Source organism: Lagopus muta, chromosome 7 (genome assembly GCF_023343835.1).
Source record: "Lagopus muta isolate bLagMut1 chromosome 7, bLagMut1 primary, whole genome shotgun sequence".
In the NCBI taxonomy this organism is placed as follows: Eukaryota; Metazoa; Chordata; class Aves; order Galliformes; family Phasianidae; genus Lagopus; species Lagopus muta.
The window spans coordinates 6,160,093-6,169,072 of NC_064439.1; the positions used below are offsets into that span (position 1 = coordinate 6,160,093).

General features: G+C 43.6%; 1 long non-coding RNA gene across 2 annotated transcripts; it reads right to left on the reverse strand.

Annotated features, from left to right (window-relative positions):
• Positions 1–233: 233 nt before the first annotated feature.
• Positions 234–8,584, reverse strand: LOC125696190 (uncharacterized). 2 transcript variants are annotated; one of them, XR_007378222.1, is made up of 3 exons: positions 8,550–8,584; positions 3,014–3,170; positions 234–1,866 (listed from the first exon to the last, which is right to left on the reverse strand). It is a non-coding gene; the product is annotated as an uncharacterized LOC125696190 (long non-coding RNA). The 2 variants fall into 2 exon arrangements; XR_007378221.1 differs by having other exon boundaries at positions 234–2,484.
• Positions 8,585–8,980: the final 396 nt, after the last annotated feature.

The following is an 8,980-nucleotide window of genomic DNA, read 5'->3' on the forward strand; positions in this document are numbered from 1 at the left end:
AGCCGCTCCCCAGGCATGGAGCCACTCTTAGTGGGATGGGCTGAGGGCTGCCCATGGAGATGGAAACTGCTCCCCCAGGAAAAGTTCAGCTCTGTACATCCAGAAGGTACTCAAAGCTGTTCCCAGGGGAGACATAATAGCAAAACCTTGCAGGAATAGACGATACAGACTGGAGAAGGAGAAATGATAGGGATGCCCTTGGTCCCCAACACTTGTGCTGGTCCAGCTTGGCAGCCATCTAATGATGGTTGGTACCTTTCTTGGGTCAGCCCAAATCCCATGTGCTCATGACCTGCATTCCTCACAGCCTGCCTGAGGATGGGAGTGAGGAAGGATGGAAAGGTGGTGGCAGAGACAACTGGTAGACTGGTGACATCCATAGGACCCACTTCAGGAGCGCAGCACAGCACTGCCCCACAGCTTCCCTATGTTCAAACTTGCGCCCTGGTGGGAGTTTCTCTCTGGTTTGTATTTTGGAGGTGAATGGAGGTAGGATTTTGAGTCTCATTCAGCAGTGTGTGTATCTCTGCCTGGAAGAAATGCATCTTTTCTCAGCTTTTCACTGTCTTGCTCTGAAATCTCCACTCCCATCCCTCTGCAGAGCTCAGTAACAGCTTGCTTCATCTTCCTACTGTCAGCACTCTGCTTCGACCCTTTAATCAGGGGACTTGGCTTTTATCTGGAAGACATATGCCTTAGGTGTCTTGTATAAGGTGCCACACAAAGCAAATTCAGCCAGGCCTGCCAATAACACATCATCTAACCAGATGGGGATAAACAGACTTGAATTCATTTACTCCGTTTTCTCCGCTCAGTATTAGCAAGCACCAGAGAAAAGGCTGTTACAGGCTCTGTGTAACATCTCTGGGTACTGGGATTTTGTTCTTTGCATTTGAGGAGAGCTCAGGTCAGACTCATAGCTTCTTTCTAACAGACATGGTTGGCATTAATAAAGCAAGATGCTTTTTGCTACTTCATCCCTATGACATTGTAGGTACCAAAAATGAATGGTGTCAAGGAGGGTTTTTTTTTTTTATCTCAGAGAAATCTCAGATGTGCTTTTTTTTTTTTTTTTTGTGCAATTCAGATAAAACAAGACCCCCTAGGTGAAGATAAATGGCTCATGTTGAATCTTCAATGGAGAAGTGACCAAGCTCATTTTTTTTTTTTCCTTTGGTGACCTCAGCAAGATTGATATCTAGATCTCATCAGCTGAAGTGAAAGAGTTATTATTACAGAGCCTGGAGCAGAGCTGACATATCTGCAATGAATGAAGCAGTTTCTGGCTTAGGGAATTCAAATAACCAGGCCAGGGACACACTGTATATGGAAAGAGCAGAGATACCAGCATTCAGACCCACGACACAGGTCTCAGTCAAAAGATCAGAGAAACACATCTGAGGAGAACAGATTTCTTTCCAAAAGTGTTAATTGGAATTTTTGGTATTGTCATCATTCTCCCTCTTCTCTTTCAGTACTTTTTAAAGCCACTAATATTCTCTAGGTTTCCTCCAGCAAAATTAACCATTTTTCTCCATGGGAAATTTAAAGAGAATATTCTTAAAACATTCTTGCAAAGATTGATCACGCTCAGAAAAGACAAAGATGGAGATAGTTGCTTGAGTGCTAGAGGAGGTATGTCCCACTGAACAAGGCCAACTTATTCCCTGGGTTATGCTCTCTGCCTTGGGCACACTAGGTATACAACTGTAAGACATGGCCATGGAGGCACGCTACTACAATTATAAGACATGGGCATGCTCTGAAAACCCCCAATAGGAGCATCCCTAAGGCATGGGTGGCAAGGCTTTGTCTTCATTATTGGGAACAGGTGATCCAGAAAGCGGCGTCCACCCCCACATTGTCCTGGAATTTGCACAAAGGACAATCATGAGAAGCTTGTATTTTAAATAAAGCGAAGAGTGTGCCCATTTGCTGATTGGGATTACAGGCACACACAGATTAAGACCCTGATCAGACACCCACTGAAGTGAACGAGGGGAAAAAAATTGCTACCAGCATCAGCGAGCATATGGCACTCCCAGATTCAAGGTCAGATGGATAACATGCGACATGGCTGATATCTCACACCCCAGGTGAATGCATTAACCCTGCTTGGAAATAGTCACATTTGCTCACGTACATTAGCCTGAATTTAGGAAGAAGCAGGTCTGTGATCACGCTGCCTGTCAGCTTCAACACAAATTGACAGAGTGAAAGAGATCTCAAAGACCGTGAAACTTGAGGAGCTTAATTAAAATCAACATCTGGGCAAATTAAAGGCGAGAGACTGAAATGAGTGCCTCTGCAGACAAAGACGCAGGCAGCACCTTGCTGCTGAACATCTGCCTCTGCCCCCTGGGGCTCTGCAAGGACCAGGATATCCAGCAGGGACAGCACCATCCACATCCTTCATCCCTGCTCACAAAGCTGCTGTTTCCCAGATGAGCAAATAAATGCATTTGTGTATGAAGAACCGGGATCCTGTTTAAGGACATACATACGTGTGTTGGGAAAATGATGTGTAAAAATGAAATTGAATCCCCCCTCCCCTCCCAAAAAAAAGAAAATAGCCAAATAGGGCACTCTTCTCCTTTACAGACTTCTTGTTTTTCATTTTGTTATTGTGCACGCAGGGCTCTCAGTTCAATCAGACTGTCCACAATGGTCTTTTTTGAGATGTACCACCGCATAGCTCAGCCCTGGGCCTCCTTAATCTGATACAGCAGGGTGGTGAAAATAGGCAAGGACAGATGTTCAAATGCTTCTGCTTTGGCAACAAGGGGAGCAAATGTAGTGAAGAGGTCAAGGGCCAGGAGAAGAGAAACGGAAGAAAGGCCACAGCTTTCAGTAAAGAAAAGTACCACAGCTCAGAAACTGCATGGAAGCAAAATAATGAAGTCAAGGACCTCACATGCTTCTGCTGCAGCTGGAAAACACTTAAGCCTGAAAGTCGGATTTAGATCTGTCACAATAACACTATGCATTTCAGATTGATTGAATTATAACTCACAGGTGCTCCCCGCTCTGTGCATTTCATCTTTCTTCCCTCCACAACAGGCTTTAAACTCCTGCTCACAGACAGATGAAAAAGATTGCTTCCTTGCATTCTCCTTAACACCGCTAGGTCTCCATCGCGTTCATAAACAACTATTTTAGCGTGTAGCGCTCTGCAGAGGAAATCCAACCACCGTCAGTGCTGGCTGTTTTGATGGACTGAGTAAACATGATATTTTGGTGACAGGTAATTTTCATACTCAACTGATTAATTCCAGAACACAGGAACAATGGGCTTTTTCAGCTGCTGAATAATGCATGTATGGCACTGCAACTGGTAAGCAGCAGGGTTCCCGGTTAGCGATAGAAATTCACACACCCATGCTATTTTAATAAGCTATCACTGGTAAAGAAGTCTATTTACGTTATTCATCTCCAACATTTGCACAAACATGTCAACTGGGGAAGTGTGTGGGGGGAGGTAGGAGGGAAAAATGAGGTCATATTCATATACACTTTCTTAGATGTTTGATTTATGTAAGACTTAAAATTAAGCAAAAAGCTTGCTTCCACAGGAAAGAAATCATCATAACCAACACCTGGAACCTGGAATATATGAACACAACGAAAATGGACAGTAGCAGAGAAAAACAACAGGACAAGAGCACTCATAGGAAGCTAGGCTCCTATAGAGTTTGAGGAGCCAAAGCCATTCCGGGTTTCAGTCACTTAGCTTGTTGCTGGCTCTGGTTCCTATTAACCCTTATTTAGGCTCAGTGGAGATCTTATCATTCTCTACAACTTCCAGAAAGGAGCTTGTGGTGAGGTGGGGTTCAACCTCTGCTCCCTGGTAATAGTAACAGTATGAGAGGTAATGGCTCCAGGTTGCATCAGGGGAGGTTCAGGCTGGATATTAGGAAAAAATTATGCTCAGAAAGAGTGTTAACGCAATGGCACAGGCTGCCCAGGGATGTGGTGGAATCACCATCCCTAGAGGAGTTCCAGAACTGTGGAGATGTGGCCAGTGGGTATGGTGGGAACGGGCTAATGGTTGGACTAGATGGTCTTAGTGGTCTTTTCAAACCTTAATGATTCTATGAACTCATTCTCAACCCTTTGGAACCATTTGAACAGTGTCTTTCCTCATCACTGTCTCCCATGAACAAACCATGAGCTCCCAGAGGAACCAGAATTCACAGCTCCACTTTTGCATTGTATTTGAATTTGGGTTGAGGGGCACCAGGATGGAGCTCAGGGCCACTCCTTGGGTTGTGAATGCATAGACATCGAAAGGAAGGAATACACTCTTGACTGTGGGATCGAGCAACAGACTCACTCTTAAGCTTTGCTGTGCTTTGAGATAGATGATTCTTTACCTGTCACTAGAGACCTACTCAATGCTGAACATCTGTAGAAGTCTACTTTTCCAGACTCTAATTAATATCGATCAAAGGAGCGATTCATTTGCAAAGGTAGAAGCATCTAGTATGGTTAGAGGCTCTGGGGTATCCTGCAAGGTTTCCAGCTGACACTCCAGAGGGGTGCAGGTTTCCCATAGGGTAGTGTTTGCCAGTCCCAAGGGGTATCTTGGATACTCAAGGATATTAAAGACGACACCAGATGCCTATGTTTAGACAGCTACACCACACCCTTGACCTCATTGACTATAATGGGAGCTTGGACAGCTGGACATCTAAATTTGTGTGCCTTGGTCTGCAAGCTGAATACTTCCCCCAAAAACGTCAGTCTCCACATTTTTGCTGTAACGGGTCACTATAAGCCAGATTTTCAAGAAAGCAGCTCCTATTTTGGCATCTGCACAACTGCCAAACTTTCAAGTGTGATCAAAGGTGAGGCTGAGTCCCTCTGAAGAGAAGGAGGCTTGAGCAGGTCAGGTTGATCTACTACACTATAGAACCATAGAATTAAGGCAGGAAAAGACCACTAAGATCACCTACCTGGCACCACTCCCACTAAGCCATGCCCCCCAGTGCCACCATCTCCTCATGTTCCAGCTTCTCAGTTCAAAAAATGAAAGTAAAAGGGAGTCAGAAGACATATTTACAAACCTGAAAATCCTAAACACGGGAATTCAATGTGTGTGCAAAGGACCTCTGCACGTGCAGCAGAGGAGACACAACCACAAACGGTTCCACGTCCCTCCAGGCAATAGCACTGATAGAGATGTGCTAATTGTTCCTTTTCTGTGTCTTTGTGTCTTTTACTCATATCTTTATGACATAAAATTATTTTGAAGTGAAAAACAGACTGGTCTGCCCTAACCAGTTAATCTCATACACAGCTTCTGCTTTCTTTTATTTTTCCACTTGGGATCTAGTTGCTGGTGCAGTTTTATCCCTTATGATCTCATGCTCAACTTTTCATCCGTGTGGTAAGTTTTGCAGTCAGAATACTCCCTATCCCAAATTTCCTCCTCCTTAGCTGCTTGGGAGGTTTCCCTCACCATTTTCAGAGCACTTCTAAGAAATGATGGGAACAGATTTTCCTCTCTTTCAGAGAGCAGTATTGTTTCCCAAAAGAGCATAAAAATGGTATATACATATTTTTCAGGACACGACTATTACACATCCATCCAATGACTTATATCATTATGCTAGAAGCTTTGAGCTTTAATTTTCTTCTTTTTGTCTTTTTTTTTTTCTTTTTGGCTTTGTAAATAGAAAAATATCCCCAAATCTTTGCTGTGGGACACCCTGGTGTGTATTAAGGTACGTGGGGGTGCCCAGCTATGGGAGGAAGGAGGTGGAGCCCCAACATCACATTGTGCAATGTATTATTTCAGCCTCTCTGGAGGCTAGTAATTGCATGTGCCTGAAGAACTTTAAGGTAACCCTCGTCCAGGGTAATGGCTGCATAAGGAGACCAACTGGCAGAACACATTGAACCAATTTTCTTCCAACCTCCCCTAAGTTTTTCTTTAAAAGCCTTTCCCCTCAGTCTGGAGAGAAGCATGAGGAATTTGCCTGAGCTTTTCTGGGAAACCAGGGGAGGAGGAGGAGAAGCTGTGATGGTTACAAACCTCTTTTCCCCGTTGTGGTTGTCTTTTCTCCCTCAGCCCAATTGTAATTAAACTTACTGTTGCACCCACTGTGCTAGACACTAATGGGAAACTGCAAATAGACATTCTTACACTTCAGGGACTATATGCCAAAAAGATAAGAGCAGAGAGTATTATTCTCCTGTTTGTGCAACTGTGGTAGGCAATAGGGATTTATAAAAAGTTATTTGCCAACACTTTCAGCCAGCTTTTTAGTGTCTGTGGGAAGCAGGGCGTTTACCCCTCTCAAACAAAGTTGTAAAGGAGCTGATTTTGTCAGGACTCATTCTGGTTGTTTGCTGTGAGACACCACAGATGTGTGGTTTTCTGCACTTTGGTTTCTAATACTCAAACCTAAGTCAACCTGGCTCAACTTTTCTGACTGTTGAGTACCCACACAGTCTATAATGTAATTCCCCCCATAGTGCCTCACAGAACACTGCTCTGCAGTGCTGTGAAGGAGCAAAGGGAGGTGAAGGAGAACAGAAAAGAAAGTTATTTTGAGCACAAAGCCTCTAGGCAGATGTAGCTTGTGGAACTATCACATTCGGCCCGAGTTACTGGAGCAAATCAATACTAATTATTTTAAGGCTGTGGCCTTATGCTGGGGCTGCTCAGAGTACTCACAGTGATTTTATTTTTTTTGCTTCTTTTGTAAATTGGCAGTATGAGCCACTATCGCAGCGTGCAGAGCAGGGATGCTGCAAGGCAAGGAGATGTCCAACCCACTGCTCTCAAGCAAGCATAGCCAGCTTGCTGGTGCTGATGGAAGATGGATTTTCTGTTGTGAGAGAATCCCCCAAATTCCCCTTCCTCATGGGCAGGACTATGTTTTGGCTCCTTTGGAAGAAAAGGAGAAAACAAACACAGCTGTTTGTGGTATTTCCACTTACGCTTAAGATTGAGTTTAAAACAATGAGTTTCCTTAAGCTCTCACCCCAGAGGTTGCCCATAACAAATGTGATAGCTCTCTTGTGATGAAGGCTGATGCTTCAGACCCCAGTACTGTCCAACACAGCATCCACGAGGTTTGCTACTCATCCATACTTGGCCAGAGAACACCACAAAACTAGTCCACGATGTCCATCCCCCTGTATTTTTCCTAACTTCCAAGAGCTTCTGTATCCCTTCTGCTGTCTGAGATCTTCAAGCAAGAGAAGCTCAGAAAAGCAAGTGCTTTGCAAGTCAGTTCCTGTAAGGGTTCTTCCTTATACAATACAAGGGAATGCAGGCTGCAATCCCGGCACCCCACTTAGGAAATCACAAGTATAGTGTAGCTGGCTTTGATGCATGACATAGGTCTGGGAAGGGCAAGGGTAACCAGTAGGTCAACCATAAAAATCAGTGCAATGATATCCAGCTACCATTTAGTTTCTCCATTTTGCAGGAGGAGTTATAATGCTTCTCTCTTACAAAGACTCTTCCCAGCATTGATTTTATTTTTCTTGATTTAGTGGATGGAACAGGAAACATAAAATATTATTTCATTTCATTCAAAATGAAATATTTCTTTCATTGTCTGTTCTGGTTGTTTTTATTCTACTTTATTTTTATGGGCTTTTTTTTTTAAAAAAAAATTTACTTTCCCATACAAAATTCTGATTCAAAATGTAAAGTCTTAGTTTTTCAAAGAGCAAGATGCAAGACTGCAGTCTTTCCAAATGCATTTTTCTTTCATACTTTGGGGTTGGAAAACCTTGAAAATATTGCATGATTTCACCAAGTCTCAGGTTAACCAAAAATGACTTGTTTATGGCAAGTGAACTACTGTCTGAGAGCTTGCTTCACTGAGCTCCGTTCTCTACCAACCCTTTTTGTCTTTTTAGATTTGAAATTCTTCAGGGAAGGGACTGACTTCCCGTTTGCACAGGGGAGAGCACTTTGAAGATAAAAAATTGTTAGAGCAGTGCTAAGTATTGTGTAGCCTCGGAAGAACGTGTTATCAGCTTACAAAGCCACTTTGAAAAGTAGCATACACTCAAAGGCACTGACATCTATCTGTAAAAAGAGGAAAAAAAAGTGTAGGTGGGATTTACTGTCTTCCGTATAACTTTCTCCTAGACCTTGACTGCACGAAACATACTGCAAGTCAGACAGTTTTTTGCAGTAATAACTGCTCTTGATGGAACTTGTTTTGAGAATTTAGTGGAAGCAAAGGGATGACAAAGCTTCCTACACTCAGATCCAAAAGGCCTCCTCAGGTCACAGCAGATCAGCCCAGTCTCTACAGAAGCATTCTCTGCCCAGAGAGTTTGTGAATGCCTGATCTCCAAAGGTGCTCAAGGCCAGGTTGGGGCCCTAAGTAGCCTGAACTAGTGCTTGATCCAGCAGCTGGCAATCCTGCCCATGGCAGTAGGTTGGAACCAGGTATCTTTGAGGTCTCTTCCAACTTAAGCCATTGTATAATCAATGAATGCACAGATGTTATAGTCACAAAATAAACCACAGAGGTTGGCAATTATTATACCAAAAACAGAATAGAGAGAATGCTTACCCATATCCTGGGCTCAGTATGAAACTTCAGAGGAGATCTCCAGAAGAGATCTTTCCCTGCTGGCAGTCAGCCCTTAAATGGGTCTAGGAAAGGTGAGCCTCTGGCAGCACAGGTGAATTGCCTTCACCTGTGCTCCCAGGGCTGACTCATTGCTCTCCTCAGGTGATCAATCAGAGGTTCAGGCTGTGATTCAGCAGTTCCCATACAGCCATTCTATCTATCATGGAGCTCATCAAGTTGTATCATCTACTGCTGATTTTCGGAAAAGTCCAACTCTTCTCAGAACTGATATTCCTGAGAGCATTTTGGGGGGCTTTTCCAGTGGATATCAATACAGCAAACTGAATTATCAGCACAAACAGCTTCAGAGTTGGACACAAACCGAACTGAATCAGCTCTAACTGTGCTGTATTGTTTTCCTAAGAAAAGAT